The following is a 16,552-nucleotide window of genomic DNA, read 5'->3' as shown; positions in this document are numbered from 1 at the left end:
TTTAAACAGCTAGGAAACTCTTTAATTGGCTTAGATTTAATGCTCATCAAACTAACATGAATATTGTAAAACAGCTGTTGAGTTTCTAAATAAAATAAAATAAAAAATAAAATGATTACTAAGGTTACAAAAATATAATATTTGCTTTATGGAAATTAAGCCAGCTTGAAGTTAAGTTTATTGGTTAGACTCAAGAGACACTTTCTGAATCTACACAAGGAAAGCTTTCTTTCTCAGTGTCAGCCTAGACATCATATTGATCATTTATAGTGGACTTTTTGGTGGTGTTGAAAACCTTTCTTGATGGCAATTACGTCTAAATTATTCATTTGTTTTGCTAGGGCTTTACAAATATCACATCGCTGCTTGTGCAGAGCTGCCATTTATACGCCAACGATATTATTTTTCTATCTATCAAGTGAGAATCAGTTATTACGAGATTGTTTTGCTTCCAGAATTACGATCTATTAAATTTTCAATTTCCGCGTCCATTAAGTTTTTTTCATTGATAACATTAAAATAGGTCGACAAAAATTAAATGCAGCTTATTTTGAATAAAAAAAAATGGGTTTCCTTCATAAATTTGAATAAGAAATGAGTCGATAGTAAAAAGTGGAGGTAGAAACCTTATTTTCCCTTATCCATTTTATCTGGACATCAAACCGAACGTTCATTTGGGCACTTACAAGTTGCCCTAAAACGCTAGAATCATCACGTAGTATAGAAAATCAGTACGTAGTATAGAAAACACAAAGTTTTATCAACAGCAGCAAAAAGTTAATTGATAAATGATCAATTTATGATGAGGCTGATACTAATACTGAAAGAAAGCTTTACTTTTGTAGATATTATTTCACGGTTCAGAAATTGACTCTGAATAACCAATAAACTTAACTTCACACTGGTTTAATTTCCATAAAACATATTTTAATAATCTTACAAGTGGATTAGGCCTCCTGGGAACACCACTATAAAAAACGTGCTTAGTTCTTCACCTCGTTAGGGTAGTACGGAAGAAAGTACATAACATAGTTAACATTGCAGTTATTTTTTTTTTTCGTTTTATTTTTATTTTAAAGTCGAAAATGACAATGTTCCGAGGGTTTCCGGGATTCGTCCCTTGGTGATAATATAGCTTATATGATGCATTACATAATAAAAAAGCAATTTCTTAAGAAAGCTTAAGAATAACGAATAAAATAAAAATAAATGTTGAACTCCATCCAAAAAAAAAGTAATTATTGTCAATAACTTATTAAATAATAACTTTATTAAGAAAAGTTACATAACAAAAAATATTTCTTTTTGGCAAAGAAACACATTGGCGTAGTTATTTTTACAAAATTTGTCAGTTATTTCAATTTTTTATTTTTTTTATTTTAAAGTCCAAAATGACAATGTTCCGAAGATTTCCGAAATGCGACACTTGGTGATAACATAGCTTATATGTTGCATTACATAATACAAAAGTCAATTTCTTAAGAAAGCTTAAGAATAACGAATAAAATAAAAATAAATGTTGAGCTCCATACAAAAAAAAAGGAAATTGTCAATAACTTATTAAATAATAACTTTATCAAGAAACGTTTCATAACATAAAATATTACTTTTTGGTAAAGGAACACATTGGCATATTTATTTTTTCAAAATTAGGCACTTGATTTTTGAGCGACGCTAAGTCTATGAAGCTCTAATATCAGCCCACCGTGCGACATACATCACCATGCTCCTCAGAACGCCGGCATAAAGTCGACGACACCTCGTTTGTGGCCCTTCCAAATTCGGGAGGGGCCAACTCAGTGCGCCAGCTGCCTTGAGGAGGCATGGCGCTAGCCCGTTGAAGTGTGGGCTAAAATGCCACCTCCCGTCAAGCGTGAGGCCCAAATATTTCATCTGGCCTTTGACGTCAATCGTCCACACGTTATAACGTCCTTAACCACAATGTGGGCGTCGGGAGGGGTGTGCTCGTGAGGCCCCGGTAAGAAGAGGGCCTCAGTCTTCTCCAGCGCGACTTTCAGGCCGAGGCGTCGTATTCTGTGACCGACTTATGTGCCGCCCGCCGACGCCAGCCGTGCCGCGGTCCCAAATGTCTTCCCCCGAGCAGTGACCAGAGTGTCATCCGCATAGCATATGACACTCATGCCCGCGAGAAGGACGCCCCGGAGGAGCCAGTTGAAGCCTAGGTTCCACAAGAGTGAACCGAGCACCGAACCCTGCGAAACCCCGCTGGCTACGCCGCGCCGTTTGAGCTGGCCGTCTCTGTCAACATACAGGACTTCGCGGGCCCGTAAGTAATCGGCCAGCAGCCCTCGAAGGTACTGAGGCACTCTGTGATGTTGAAGTGCCTCGAGTATGGTGGAATGAGGGATGGTATTGAAAGCGTTGGCTATATCGAATGATACAGTCAACACACCCTCACCCCTCTCCCTAGCCTCTGCAGTGAGGCTTTTTAGCCTCTGAAGGGCATCAACGGTCGACCTGTCATGTAAACCAAAGCAGTAATACCAATGTTACGAAAATGAATTAGTTTCCACAATATCGAAATATGACGATTGAATGTGTAAATCAAAATAAGGCGATGTTTTGAGGTGGTTTGAGTTTTGTTGCATAAAAATAATCTTTAACATTTAATTTTTTTTCATTTTTTAATCGGGAGTGCTGGGCCCCTGGTCATAGTGGGCCCCTAGGCACTGGCCTAAGGTGCCTTATGGATAATACGGCACTGCTTTTCATTAAATAAAACTCTCTTGAATCTCCTCTCTGCGCCCATTGGTGGTAACGTGAAGGCATTAAGTCTATAGACTTTCTAGATAAATGGACCAGCCATAATCCATATCCAACACAAAAAGCATTTTGCAAATCAGTCAGAATCAGGACCAGTAGTTGCGGAGCCTATTCAATATAAACAATCAAATCTTTTCTCTTTATAAATTATTAGTGTAAATTGATTGTGGTCTTGAGATACGACACCGTCCACGCTCGTTCGTGCAGTGTAAACGCCCCACATTAGGTAGATTAAAACTGTTTTCTTGCTGACACGGCGTACGCCTCCAGATAGCAATATTGTTTCGCTACATACACATCTTTTGGAGAAAATTGAATGGCCAATTTATTTTGTGTCGTTCTATTAAACTTTAATGCTTGGGTAAGTAAGGTTGCAAAGCTTTGTAGCTTTAAGCTTGAATTAGGTCAAAATTACAAGTCCCCCGGAAATCTTTTACCAAAATAATCAAAATCGTTTGTGCTGTACTTACGCCCTTTCCAGGGTGCTTATAACATGTCCTAAATATAGCTTGCCCTGCCACCACTTCGGGACAACATATGGGCTGGTGCTCAAAAGAAGTGGCGGAAGAAACTCAGTCACCTTTGTCAGCCTCTTTTTCAATTAGATACCTACAGATGAATTCATTTTTAACAGATAAAAATCTGAGTTCTGTGATGCAAAGTTCTAAATATGTATAACTCAAAGAAGACTGACTGACCTAATGATCTATCAACGCACAGCCCAAACCACTGGACAGATCGGGCTGAAATTTGGCATGCAGGTAGATATTATGACGTAGGGATCCGCTAAGAAAGGATTTTACGAAACTCCACCCCTAAGGGGGTAAAACGGGATCCACGCGTACGAAGTCGCGGGCGGCCGCTAGTTTCATTATAAAGTAATTTTTGAAATATTTTCATAAATGACAGATAACTAATCTTACACATTAATTAATATTAATCTAACTTTCTAAGAAACCATTTCCCCATTAATATTAATCATTCAGCAAACTACTAAACCCCACTCAGTTCCGTAGGTTATTAATCATAGTTACAGCGACGAGAGGAATAAAAAAAAATAAAAATCAACTCACTAACGAACTTCCAAAGAGCGGAGGGATGAAGAAAAACTCAAGAAGAAAATCCTGAGCCAGTTCGCAATCGAATGAAAACTGATTGGTTTGAAGACTAATTAAAATAAAGAAAATGTATTTTGTAGGACTTTACAAATGTAGAGAAAACATTTCTAAAGAAAGATTACAAATGAACCCTTAGACAGCCTAGTTTAGTCTCGGTTGCTGGTTCGACTCCTCTAGGGGGCAATATTATTTATGTGATTAACACGAAAATTACTCATAAATTGGTATAGTTTTAAATATTTTTATCAGTTATCATCAAACTAGTTACTAAAGTAGGTACAACTAAGTTTAGGATTTTGAAATAACTGATTCAGAACTATGGTTCTCTTGACAAAATCTATGACCATTATTAAGAATTGAGGCTTCGAATATTGTATTCTTATCTAGTAGTTAATCACAGGGCATATCTATTTTAGTGTTGATTTGCAAGACCTAAATCTACATAGTACCTACCTAAAATCGAGTCCCTTACACCAGGTTTGAAACCCAAAAAGTTTAAAAGGGTAAAGTAATTCAACTTTGTTTCCCAAGCCCAAGGTTGAAGTTTTTCACACAATTTAAGTTCACAGACGTGTTCACAATTATTTTCCCGCAAGAACACCTAAGTTGGAACAATATAAGTGAAGTACATCTGGATATAAACTTGGGTATTTGTTCTAATTCCTCAAGATTGGTCCACTCTTGCGGCTGTAAGGATGTGCCGCCATTCGATATTTTAATTACATTATCAACGTTTTCAAAAGATTCGAAAGCTAACATATTATTTTGTTTTAACGTCTATCATGCGAACTGCAAGGCAAGAGTCTCTGAACACCTCTCTTGTCTCTTAGAACCTAAGGTGCCTTCATAAAGATGAATAACATACTAAACTTTTATTAAATTTTACTGGTCATTATAGATCTAATCGCTATAAGCAGCAGGTGAGACCGTAGTCAAACATAGCCTTATGCCCGTTTCACCATCAATCCTTAATTTTTAAGGCTGAGTTGCACCATTTTATTTTAACTTTGAAAAACGTCAAAAATATGTCAAACTCCATACAAGAAGCACTGGTTATTGTTATTTTTACCGTTAAAATAAGGTAGTGCAACTCAGCCTTAGTGACCCCTATGATAACACATAACAGAAATTTTGTTTTCATAGGGGTCACATAAAAATTAGGGATTGATGATGAAAACGGGCATTAGTTCCTTAAAAAATTACAAGATTTCCGTAACAAATAAATAAATAAAAGTTGTTTTCCGAATTTTTTCCGTCACTTAATCATCTCCAGTTGACATGACTGTTGTAACAAGACAAGTTATTACCTATTTTACTTATTTACTAGAGACTTGTTAAAATTAAAATACTTGATCAATTGAAAATGTTTATTCTGTTGGCATAAGCAACCAATTGACGTCTCCTTGCGATTTGTTTAATGACTGACTGTCAAATCTCATTCACTATCAAGCGATATTGATAATGCAGCTGTCCCATCCCTATTCCACCCTTGATAGCAAAGTTTGCTCTAGTTGGACACGCAGGACAAAGAGATATCCCCACTTCTTTATCTTTCGCTTTCCAATAGTTCTCCCGGAGGGGGGGGGGGTTAATGAATCACTCTCAAAACGTCCGGTGATAAGATAGATTATTGTTTGGGGAATTAATTACAGTACAACTGTTAAAAGTTCCGGTTAGATGTAAAAAAAGAGTGGTGGTATACAAATAACATAAAAACATAACCCTCCTTTTGGCGCATTCGGGTAAAAATAAAACAAACAAAATATTTATCAACTACCTACATAAACTGGCCTGCAAAGTATCACACTTTTAAAATTGTAGATACACAAGTTATTACCTACTTTCCAAATAAAAAGGTCTTGAAAAAGAATTTCAAAGAAAGCTGAATTATGTTGCTATAAAAGGTTTTTTATTTTAAATCTCTACCTTCTATAATTTAGAAAAAAGTTAAATTTGAAAGTGTAGTACTTAGTTTTGCAGGTCAGTGTAGTTTCCTTTCCAAATGTGTATTCTCGAAGTACAAACAAGTTATAATGAGATGAGATGAGACCCGTAAAATTTCGTAGGATCATCAGTCTCTACATATAATTTTATTTCCCTTTAATTATAATTATTTGACTTAGGTAAATGCCTTATGCATTGATCTAAACGAGATAGGAATATTTTTGTTTGTATTTTTATTGTACTTTAGAAGTAACTCATAAAAAAGTGTACCAATTGGGTTCCAAATACATATTCGTACCAACATTGTATATTTTTAATAGTTCAAAGTTGCTTGCTGCAGTAGCGGCGTAAGGGGGGGGCGGTGGGGGCGGTCCGCCCCGGGTGCCAAGCATCATGGGGTGACAAAGTCACGCAGATTAGTACTCACTGACGCATCTGCATGGCAAGGACGGTCGTGATGTCATGACAGGGGGGGTGCCATTCTTGGGTGCCTTAGGCTATAATTTATATTATGACGGGGGGGGGGGGGGGGTGCCGCCCCGGGTGCCAACCTATGCTACGCCGCCACTGGCTTGCTGTAAGGTACAAATTGTAAACTACAGTTTTTCAATAATAAACCACCGTTTTCCTCTTAGGCAAGCTCATAACTATAGTGAAAAGAAAACACAAACAATCACTGACATAATTACAAAAAACGGCTGTACCGAAAGAGACTTTAAAGGTACAAAATGGCCGCCGTAAAGAGAGCAGTTCACTCCGTCCTCTCAAACAAAGCTATTAAAATAACAAAGGCTCCACTTTCTTGGTACTTATTTCTAGAATCTAGAATATTCTACGGATATTTTCTAGGTTAATTTGTTAATTTTCACTTAGACTGCTATAATAGCTGTACTTAGCTGGTTAGTATTCTAAATTGCAATTTTAATTTGTAATTAAGGAACAGGACTTGCTACTTTTAATTTGGTCAGTTGGCATTTAGATATTAATACTGGCCTTAGAATGTAGATATTTGGCCAAGGTGCTGGGCCATGGGCCATCATGTTGGGCCAAACTTTTGGCTACACATCATGTAATGATCAGTGTGTGTTTTAAAACCGTAATTATTAAAACTTCATAAGAACCATGGACAAATTCATAATCATTATTAATTACAACACCTTGGCTAATAATGAGTTATGTGAAAAAGTTATGAGTTAGATGGCTAAAATTTGATGGCCAGTTCCATCCGCAATATTTGAGTCTTAACTATTTCCATAAACTAGCTCCTAACACTGTTTAGCATAAGAAGTTATAATAATTAATAGGTACCTAAAAATATTATATCCTACTATGTGGACCGACGATTTGATAAAGGTCGCAGGAAGAACCTGGATGCGGGCAATGCAGGACCGTTCACTATGGAAAACCTTGGGGGAGGCCTTTGTCCAGCCGTGGACGTCATTTGGCTGAAACGACGACCTAGAAATATGGAATAATTTTTGCCTTTCGCAACATCTGATACAGCGTTCCAAATATGTCACATACATTCAAAACCGCGCATTTTTATTTTAACCCTTTTCTTGGCATTGTGCATTTAAAGATACGTTGACCAAAACAAAAAAATACGGGAGAAACCAAAAACTATTTCCAAATGTTTTTTTAATATAACGTTTGCCCAAATACTACAGATTGTGTTACACAGTATAGAATCGCTACAGGCTGCACAGATTTAACAGTAATATGCAAAATGTCAGGCCGTTGACAGGCGTCTACGCACCGGCTGATAATTTTTATTATTTTCGGTGTTTTTTTAAAGAATATTGGTGATTATTTGTAGTAATATGGATAGTAAATAAATGTTTCTTGATGATGGTGCTGTTTTTTTATCCCAAAACTTGTATAATTATTCTTGTACGATGCAGATTGTCCGAATGTATCTCTAAATGCACATTGTCAGATACGTAATAATTTACTTTCAATTTTGAATGTATCTTTAAAGACACATTGCCAGGTTCTCGTAGATTTTATTTTATTATTTTTTCATAGATTTTATCGCATAAAAATTGGATATGTTATTAGTTAGTAATTTTAAATTTAAAGCTGTAAATAATAATATACTGATGTGAGTTTTAATTCATTTACTAAAGAATCGTTGTTTTTTGGACAACTTAGTGCTGCAGCAACAAAATCAGGCGCGCAAAATGCTGGTTATGTTTCCAAAATCTCGAACCAGGTCGAAAGTCAGTAGCGGTGACACTTCAGCTGATGAATTAGAAGCCGCATTTAGCCTCCTGATTCTCTTGGGTGGTTATCTTCCTACTCCAAACAACCCAAATCACCCCAAAAAGCGAGCAGCCTGTCCAGGCTGCTACATGCTTCTGGTTATAAAGCTGGTGATTGAAGGATTTTAGCCAGTTCGACTGCTGCATAGTTTCCCTGAGAGTTTCAGAGATCCATTTCCGCTATCTTGCGTTTCCACTGTAAGTTGGATATCTAATTATCTTCAATCAAAGACGTGAACACAGTTCGGTACCAGTTGGCATCAATACCCCTCGTATTTCTTTAATGGTCTTGCAAGATTCCCATGTGTTCTATCTGCATTTGCTTCTCCTGGATGCTACGAGGGGTCTGAGGTTCAGGAGGTACTCCAACGACGCTGATGGAGTGGTTCTCATACATCCAAATGCAGCTATACTTGCAAGGCGTTACAGACTTTGAAGTGTTTTTTTTACTTTGTTTTCAGTTTTTTGTAAAAGATATTTATTTTTTATTTTTCAAATAAGGAATAGCTTAAGGTTTTGTAGTAATTATCATTGAAATAACTAATTTCTAGTAACAAATAAACCATATTTTAATTTACTACAAAGCTGGCAATGTGCACTGAAAGATACATACTATATTTCCAAAACTACATACCTAAGATTTTTTTTCGTATTTTTTACATGATTTTTACTCGTCATAAATCCAATATTTATAGTGTAAATCATAAATATTAACCAAAACCGTCGTTGCCAAGTATAGGGTTAAACCTCCAGTTAATTAACCGGACGATAGATAATTATATTTACTGTACATCAGTATTCCAGTCGGTGTTCCGCTGAAAAACCTCTGTTTACTGGCACCCACCGCGTCGCTCTTGATTGAATCCGCCTAAAACCAGTTAGGGCCAGTTCAAAGCGGTTTTATCCGGTACTTTTTCACGGTTTTTGGGGTTCTGTAGTTGTGTTTTGTTTTGAAAGAAATTGTAAAAAAAAATTCATGATAGATTCTATCATTCCGGCATGGAATACGATCGTAAATATGTAGGTAACACTAGATATTTTGAAACACTTATTCCCGTTTTCACCATCAACCCCTAATTTTTAAGTGACCCCTATGGTAACACATAACAGGAATTTTGTTTTAATATGGATCACTTAAAAATTTGGGATTGATGGTGAAAACGGGCATCACACCCTACTTTTTGCGATAGAAGCTAATCTTTTATCGCCCGTATTCACAAACATTACTATGAGGTCTCACAGTGCGCGTGGACGCACAGGGTGACACACGAACCAATCACAGAGCTCTATTCAACGCTGTGCGTTCAATTTGCTGCTTCACTTAAGCAAGTATCGTTTGTGAATACGGGCGTATATCTCTTTATTCTTTTTCTAGGTGAAAATAATGATCTTTATACTATTTTCAACAAAAGGCATTTATGAACGTAAAAAAGGTAGCCCTTAGGTCGCTCTTACATAAGGCTTTACGTGACTGTCTCTTTACTTTTGATCACTCCCATAAATAACTTAATCAAAATTCATCATTTGTTAGCATTTTTTTATGTAACACTAAAATTTTTCATGAAATTATAAAAAATATCAAGGTTTTCTATACGGAACCCCAAACGCCGAACTCCATTTAACTTTTTGTGCGTTCCCGAACGCATGTCCGAGCCGCCCAATCTTTCCCGCTCTTGTTTACATAGCGCGATGGATTGGTGAAAAACATTTGTTTATAGACCGAAAGTTCAAAGGCTCTAGAAAAACGGATCGGGAGGCGATTTGTTTACTGCTTGATTTGTGGAGGGGATAATGGTTTTGGTTTTTTACTATTCTGATGAATAGCGGAGAGCGTGAATCGGTTAAGATAGCTATAAGTGCTATTTCCATTAGGGCATTAGGTTTTCTTGACAACTAGAAGCTGAAGAAAATTACAAATATAGGAAGTTGGTCGCCACTACACACATAGATATAAGGTAGGTAGGTAGGTAGGTTTAACTTTCCCCCGGGACAAACTTGACCTTCACTGGTTGGGTTTTTATGGCGGTCAAGCTGTAGATCCTGGCTACTTAGGAGTTGCAGCGGTGGGAGAGAGAGGTGGGAATAATCCCGTACACCCATAGGTATTTACCATACCATAACCCAATATTTTTCAATATTTCAGCAAATTTCATGAAACTGGAAGGCGTAAAAACCTGTAATAGGAATGCTCCACGGGATCTCCTACTTTTGTCATCCATCTTTTTAGATTGTCAGTTCATCGAGCAAGGGATTGCCAAGACTCCACGGTCTCCATTCAAAACCTGTACGTCTTAATTTTATTTCCACTAAAAACAAAAAATCCCGTTTGTGTGGAACATAAATTCTGGCCAAGATAATGTGGGACATGTCGGTTTCATTTCGAGTAATAAAATACTCATCGTTTAGGCTCAGGCTTACTGACTTATTACTTGACGGACTGATGCGAATTCGAGAGAAAATATCTTTAAGAAATCACACGTTTTTCTTGGAAAAACCTAACCTTTCAAGTCAAATTACGCACTCTACTAGCTATCAAAACGCAATTTTTCAATTCTGTATAAAACAACGTCACTATTTCGCCAACAAGAGAGAATGGGGAGAGACTACGAGATTTCCTTCATGCTGGATTTGTATAAATAAGTTAGGTAGGTACATAAGTACTGTGCTATCAAATTGGTATTGTTGATAGAAGGTTTCAGAATTCAGAAGGAAGGAAGCTCGCAGCATTGCTAAAATCAAGTGGCAGTGGGCGGGGCACATAGCTCGTAGAGACGATGGCCGTTGGGGCAGGAAAGTTCTCGAGTGGCGACCACGGGCTGGAAGACGTAGTGTGGGCAGGCCTCCTACTAGGTGGATCGACGATCTGGTAAAGGTCGCGGGAAGAGCCTGGATGCGGGCAGCGCAGGACCGTTCATTGTGGAAAACCTTGGGGGAGGCCTTTGTCCAGCAGTGGACGTCATTTGGCTGAAACGAACGAACGAACGAACGAACGAACGATAGAAGGTTAATGTAGAGTCAAATCACTAGGTGTATTTATCTAATCACAACGAAAAGATACAATCGTACTTCTTATAGAAAAACTTCGTGAAGAGGGGTTATGAAACATAATTATTTTATTGTTCAGTTTATTTTCTTTTAACAACATTTAAATAAAAGCTTGTTTTTGAATGCGTTTTTACTTCATATTATTTCAACCAAACTTTGGAATTTCATTGTCAGTAATCTTATCATGTTTGTAATTAGTAGCTTCTATCACAGTAGATAATATATAATACTGTGCTTCTATGATGTCTCACTAATTTATCAATCAAAGGTGAGGTGGCGACAGCTAATCATCGCTTGTCAACGAGACGCTATCTGTTAATTTATTATCTGTTAATTTATCAGACCATAATAGAGCAACAGTCACAATACACTGATTTGAAGATATGAGTAGGTAATAGGTATTAGCTGATTAGAATTTTTTAATTATGTAAGGTTATGGTCTGATATATTTACATTGCTAGATTTACATAGTTTACAGGTAACCGTTCTAAGGGTATTATGTCTGTCAGTTTGTTACCTTTTCACACCAAATCCCCTAGGGCCTGAACCACTTTAGATGAATCGGGGGCTAAAGGGATAGAATTTGTACAAAGGTTTTGTTTTAGTTTTTCTGTTACATACTGAAAGGCTGGTTTGCACCATCATACTTTAACTTTGACAAAGTATCGGACATACTTTAATTTTGAGAAATCACAGGTGTATCGTCAAAGTTATGTGCTGCAACTCAGCCTATGTCTAAATACTTTTACGAACTTTTGGACAGATTTCTACTACACGCTCATGTCACAAAAGCGTGTGCTCTTTAGTCAAGACACTCCGTCTGCATTCTTCTACTCGTGGCAGTGCGCGCGCTCGATCATGAGCGTGTTAAAATTATCTTAACGCAATCATCAATCGCTAGTCAACACTTTCAAGAATCGGCCATCCAAATAACAAGACTACCAGAAAATAAACTATTGATCATCAACTAACAGATAAATCGCCGATCGCGTCAGTATCGCCGCATCAAGTGCGAATCGCCGGCAAATGGCGCGACTTCGGGCAATCTTCTTTGCTAATACTTTAGCCCGTCTACCGTCAGCATATAAAGTGTTTTTTAAACTGTTACAAGTCTACATTAAACTTTAAATTCCCACTGGGGATTTATCTAAATTAATCTTTAAGATAATACACGTGGTTTTGGCAGAGTAGAATAGAGACAACTCCCACTCCCATCCCGTGGATGTGATAAAGGGCGATTATAGGGATAAATATGCGAACATCAGGCCCTCCCCAATCTATCTGACCAGGGGGAAGGTCGGCCAAATTCATGTGCCTCTAATTAGAGAAGGTTACCTACTTAAGGACTGTACCTACTTAACTGTAGTGGAGACTAAATGACCTTATGATGAAGATAATTCAGGATGTCATTTAAAAGAAACTCTTGCGCTAGGAATACTTACTAGTTCAAGCTTTCAAGGTCACACAAATAGACACTGTCAGAGCCTGGTAATAAAGTGCAAACTTACTTACATCTGTGACGTGTTTGAAATTACAATTCCTGTCTTGCCCTCGTATACCGATCTGTGATTTAATACTGTAGCCGTCACTCGTAAAAAAGATTGCGGGAGAGACGTGTGCGGTAGCCATTTTGAACTTTTGGCCCTTGTAACAATATAACTGATATTCTCTCCATCCATTGTATAAAAAAGAGTATCAATATTTTTTTATGCTTAACAAGGCAGGTATTTGACCACAATCTCTCCTGGTGTTAAGTGAGATGCAGTTTAGGATGGTACACATCTGCCCTGTAAGTGCCTATTCACTCTCCTTGAAAAGGCCCGGATTATAAGTAGTGTTCGTAATGTTAATGCTATCTACTGGCCAAACTCCCCGACAATGTCGCCGACTTTTGACAAGTTGATAAAAGTGATAGAATTGCAAGTCGTCGACATGCTTCTTTTGAAATAAAGCCGCAAACACCAAGCCGCCAGGTTGTCGGCAGGCTTGGTGTATAGAGCCTTAACGATGAACTAAGTTGGACGAGAAGTACTTCCTTCGGTGGATTAAAAGAGGCCTAGGCCTTTCAGTATTACCTATCCGCGAATCGTGTTAAACCCGAATGAATTAATTAAATTAAGCAACGCGAAAGTTTCAAATTAATCAAAAGAGGCTTGTTTGCATTTCCTGTATTCCTTACACCCGTATTCACAAGCACTCTCAGGTCTCACAGTGCGCGTGGACGCACAGGGTCACACACGAACCAATTACAGAGCTCTATTCAACGCTGTGCGTTCGATTTTCTGCTTCACTTAAGCAAGCATCGTTTGTGTTATTTACTTACCTACCTCCCGAGATATGAGATTTCAGACAAAAAAAATATTTGTTTCAATTTTCTGCTGTCGTTACTCCCCGAATTATCTTGGCTCAAGATATTTAGCCCATTAACCCCCTCCCCCTAGTGGAGGAATTCACTAATACATCCTCTCATCCCACTAGAATCCGACCTGGCTTAAATATATTCGGATTAAATTTTCAACGTGCTTTAGACTTCATCAAATTATAAAATCTCATTAAAATATGTAAAGACAAGATATAGTGGCAGTTTTCTAATTCAAATTCCTTAGTTAGTAATTATGAGGCCCTTTTCAAGGTATTTATACACGCCAAATATAGCATGCCCTAACATACTGGACAACCAATAAAATAAACCAACCAAAGACTGGTGCTAAGAAGAAGTGGCAGAAGAAACTCGGTCAGCTTTGTCAGCCTTATATTTTTTATTTCAGGAATAGTGTATAAAATATTATGTGGAGACTACTTATCGACATACGTAGTCCAGGACTCTGCTCTACTCTACCTTGCTCGATGGACCGACGACCTCAAGAAGGCAATGGCTGAAAATTAATGGAGACGTCCATTGCACGATTACAAGTCGATCATGTTTACATCGCCATCACTTTCGATTTCTTTATTTCACTATTTGTATCTTAAAGCCTCGGCCAAACCAACACTGCAGCTCGCATTGGCGATGGCGATGGCAATCACTACGCGTGCATTCGCCGCGACCACAAAGACAGGACGCGTTGATGTGAACTCATCGCTACACATCTGATCGCCATCGCCATCGCCTGCACAATTTGGTTTGGTTGTCAGCCAATAAGTTCGCAATACGTCTTGGAATAAATTGACAACACCACAAGTGTTGTCAACTTTCTGGCCGCTTTGGGTGTCACAAACTATTTGACGCTGAGTGTACCAAATAAACGTGTATTTTTCTTTCTTATACCCTCGTGCCTCTCATGAGGTCAAAAAGCTTATTTTTAGAAGCCACCTTCGCTTTATCTAGAGGTGTCTAGTTACAAACACGATCCTGAAGTTCTTAGTTCCAGACTATTGCGTCTAAAAGATAAATAATAAATAGGATGTTCTTCTTTGAGCATACGAGTTAGAATAGTATGAAGGTTGCATCACAAAGACGATTATAATTATTATTTTGTCCTTCCTTTGTTTTTCACTCTAGTGGTTACTAAAAATTTTATAAAAAAAATAAAACCGACTCCAAAAAACCTACACTAAAAAGTAGAAAAATAATTACTAATTACCTACTTATTTATTAGGACGAATTATTAATATTTATGTAGGTATACCATGATTGATACGATACTTCTGCAGTCGGTGCCAAGATTATGAAACATGTAAAGTTTGCCTGCACCGACTCCAAAAGTATCAATCATGGTATACCTACATAAATATGAATAATTCGTCCTAATAAATAAGTAGGTAATTAGTAATTATTTTTCTACTTTTTAGTGTAGGTTTTTTGGAGTCGGTTTTTATTTTATAAAATTTTACTTATTTCTTGCTTTTTAGTTAACTAATTATTACCTTGATGTTACCACTGAAGGTAGGCAGTACATTGAGACCATATTCTTCATGTCTAGTGTAAAATAATATTCCCTACAAAATACAGGTTACCATAGGAAACCTAAAAAGACCTTAAACCGTCAGCCCACCTTAAAAACATGAAAGAATACAACTGTTGGTCTATTTGTACTTATAATATTTAAAGAATTATCCTACAACTCCTAAGCATTAAGGAGTTGTACCTACCATGACCAGTTTTTCTTCAAATTCGCATGAAACCACCCTTTTGATAATACCTATTCAACAAAAAAATAATCGTTCAAATTGGTTCATAATCGGCGGAGATATTGCGTATAAAAAAGTTCATCCCCAATTTTCCACCCTTGGGGGTGAAATATTTTCTTCAAATTCGCATGAAACCACCCTTTTGATAATACCTATTCAACAAAAAAATAATCGTTCAAATTGGTTTATAATCGGCGGAGATATTGCGTATAAAAAAGTTCATCCCCAATTTTCCACCCTTGGGGGTTGTTTTTTTATTATTAAATTTAAATGGGACCACCCTTGAGGTATTACCTATACGCCGAAAAAAGATTTGTTCAAATCGGTTCATAATTGGCGGAGTTATCGCGTAACAAACATAGAAAAAAAAACATACGGGTCGAATTGAGAACCTCCTCCTTTTTTTGAAGTCGGTTGAAAATAAGTGTATTTATACTAGCCTCTCAAATATATAGGGTGGACACATGACTTTTTTAAGGTAACAGGAAGGTGCTGGATGCAGACCGCTGCCAACCGGCCCATGTGAAAATCATTGGGGGAGGCCTATGTTCAGCAGTGGACGTCCTGTGGCTGAAGTCGTGATGAGTCAACCTCGCTAAATGTAAATTAATATGCATGATTCAGGAGTGGGTTCACTACAATAGTCCAGCTCTAAATGGGAATTGAACTAGCGTCTTAAAGCAACAGTTCTATCAACCGTTAAGCTATCTATTGTCACCTACGGTAAAAAATAGGCAAATGTTTGTGCCTAATGGACAATGGACATCAAACCTATCGCATTCAATTTCAAGCTAAATTATGAACGCCCGCGACCCTCTAATTACGCCGTTAATAATTAACAAAAACAGACGTTGACGAAAACGACTAATCACCCGTTTAGCACTTGGAGAAATTACTCGAATTAGTGGGGACTGGAAATCGACTGTGAGAAACTTCAGCCATTCAATAGAACTAAGTATAGTTCTTGCAACTCATAGTTCTTGCAACTCACGAAGGCGAGTGAGCTTTACTTGTGAGTGTACGTGTACATGCACATAACGAGTGTAATGTCTGTCAAAACTTTTGAAAAACGAACAGAGCGAGCCACCTTACAAACGTCAAAAATCTATCAAACTCCATACAAAAAACACCGGTTATCGTTAAAGTTACGGTCAGAGTTAGGTGGTGCAACTCAGCCTTATGCACCTCCTAGAACTTTACTTACAAGATGGCACGTCAACGTAAACGCGGTATAGTAGCCAACACTGAACCGTCCCAGCTATGATATTG

Source organism: Ostrinia nubilalis, chromosome 26 (genome assembly GCF_963855985.1).
Source record: "Ostrinia nubilalis chromosome 26, ilOstNubi1.1, whole genome shotgun sequence".
NCBI classification, from domain to species: domain Eukaryota; kingdom Metazoa; phylum Arthropoda; class Insecta; order Lepidoptera; family Crambidae; genus Ostrinia; species Ostrinia nubilalis.
Note: the sequence above shows the minus strand (reverse complement) of the source record.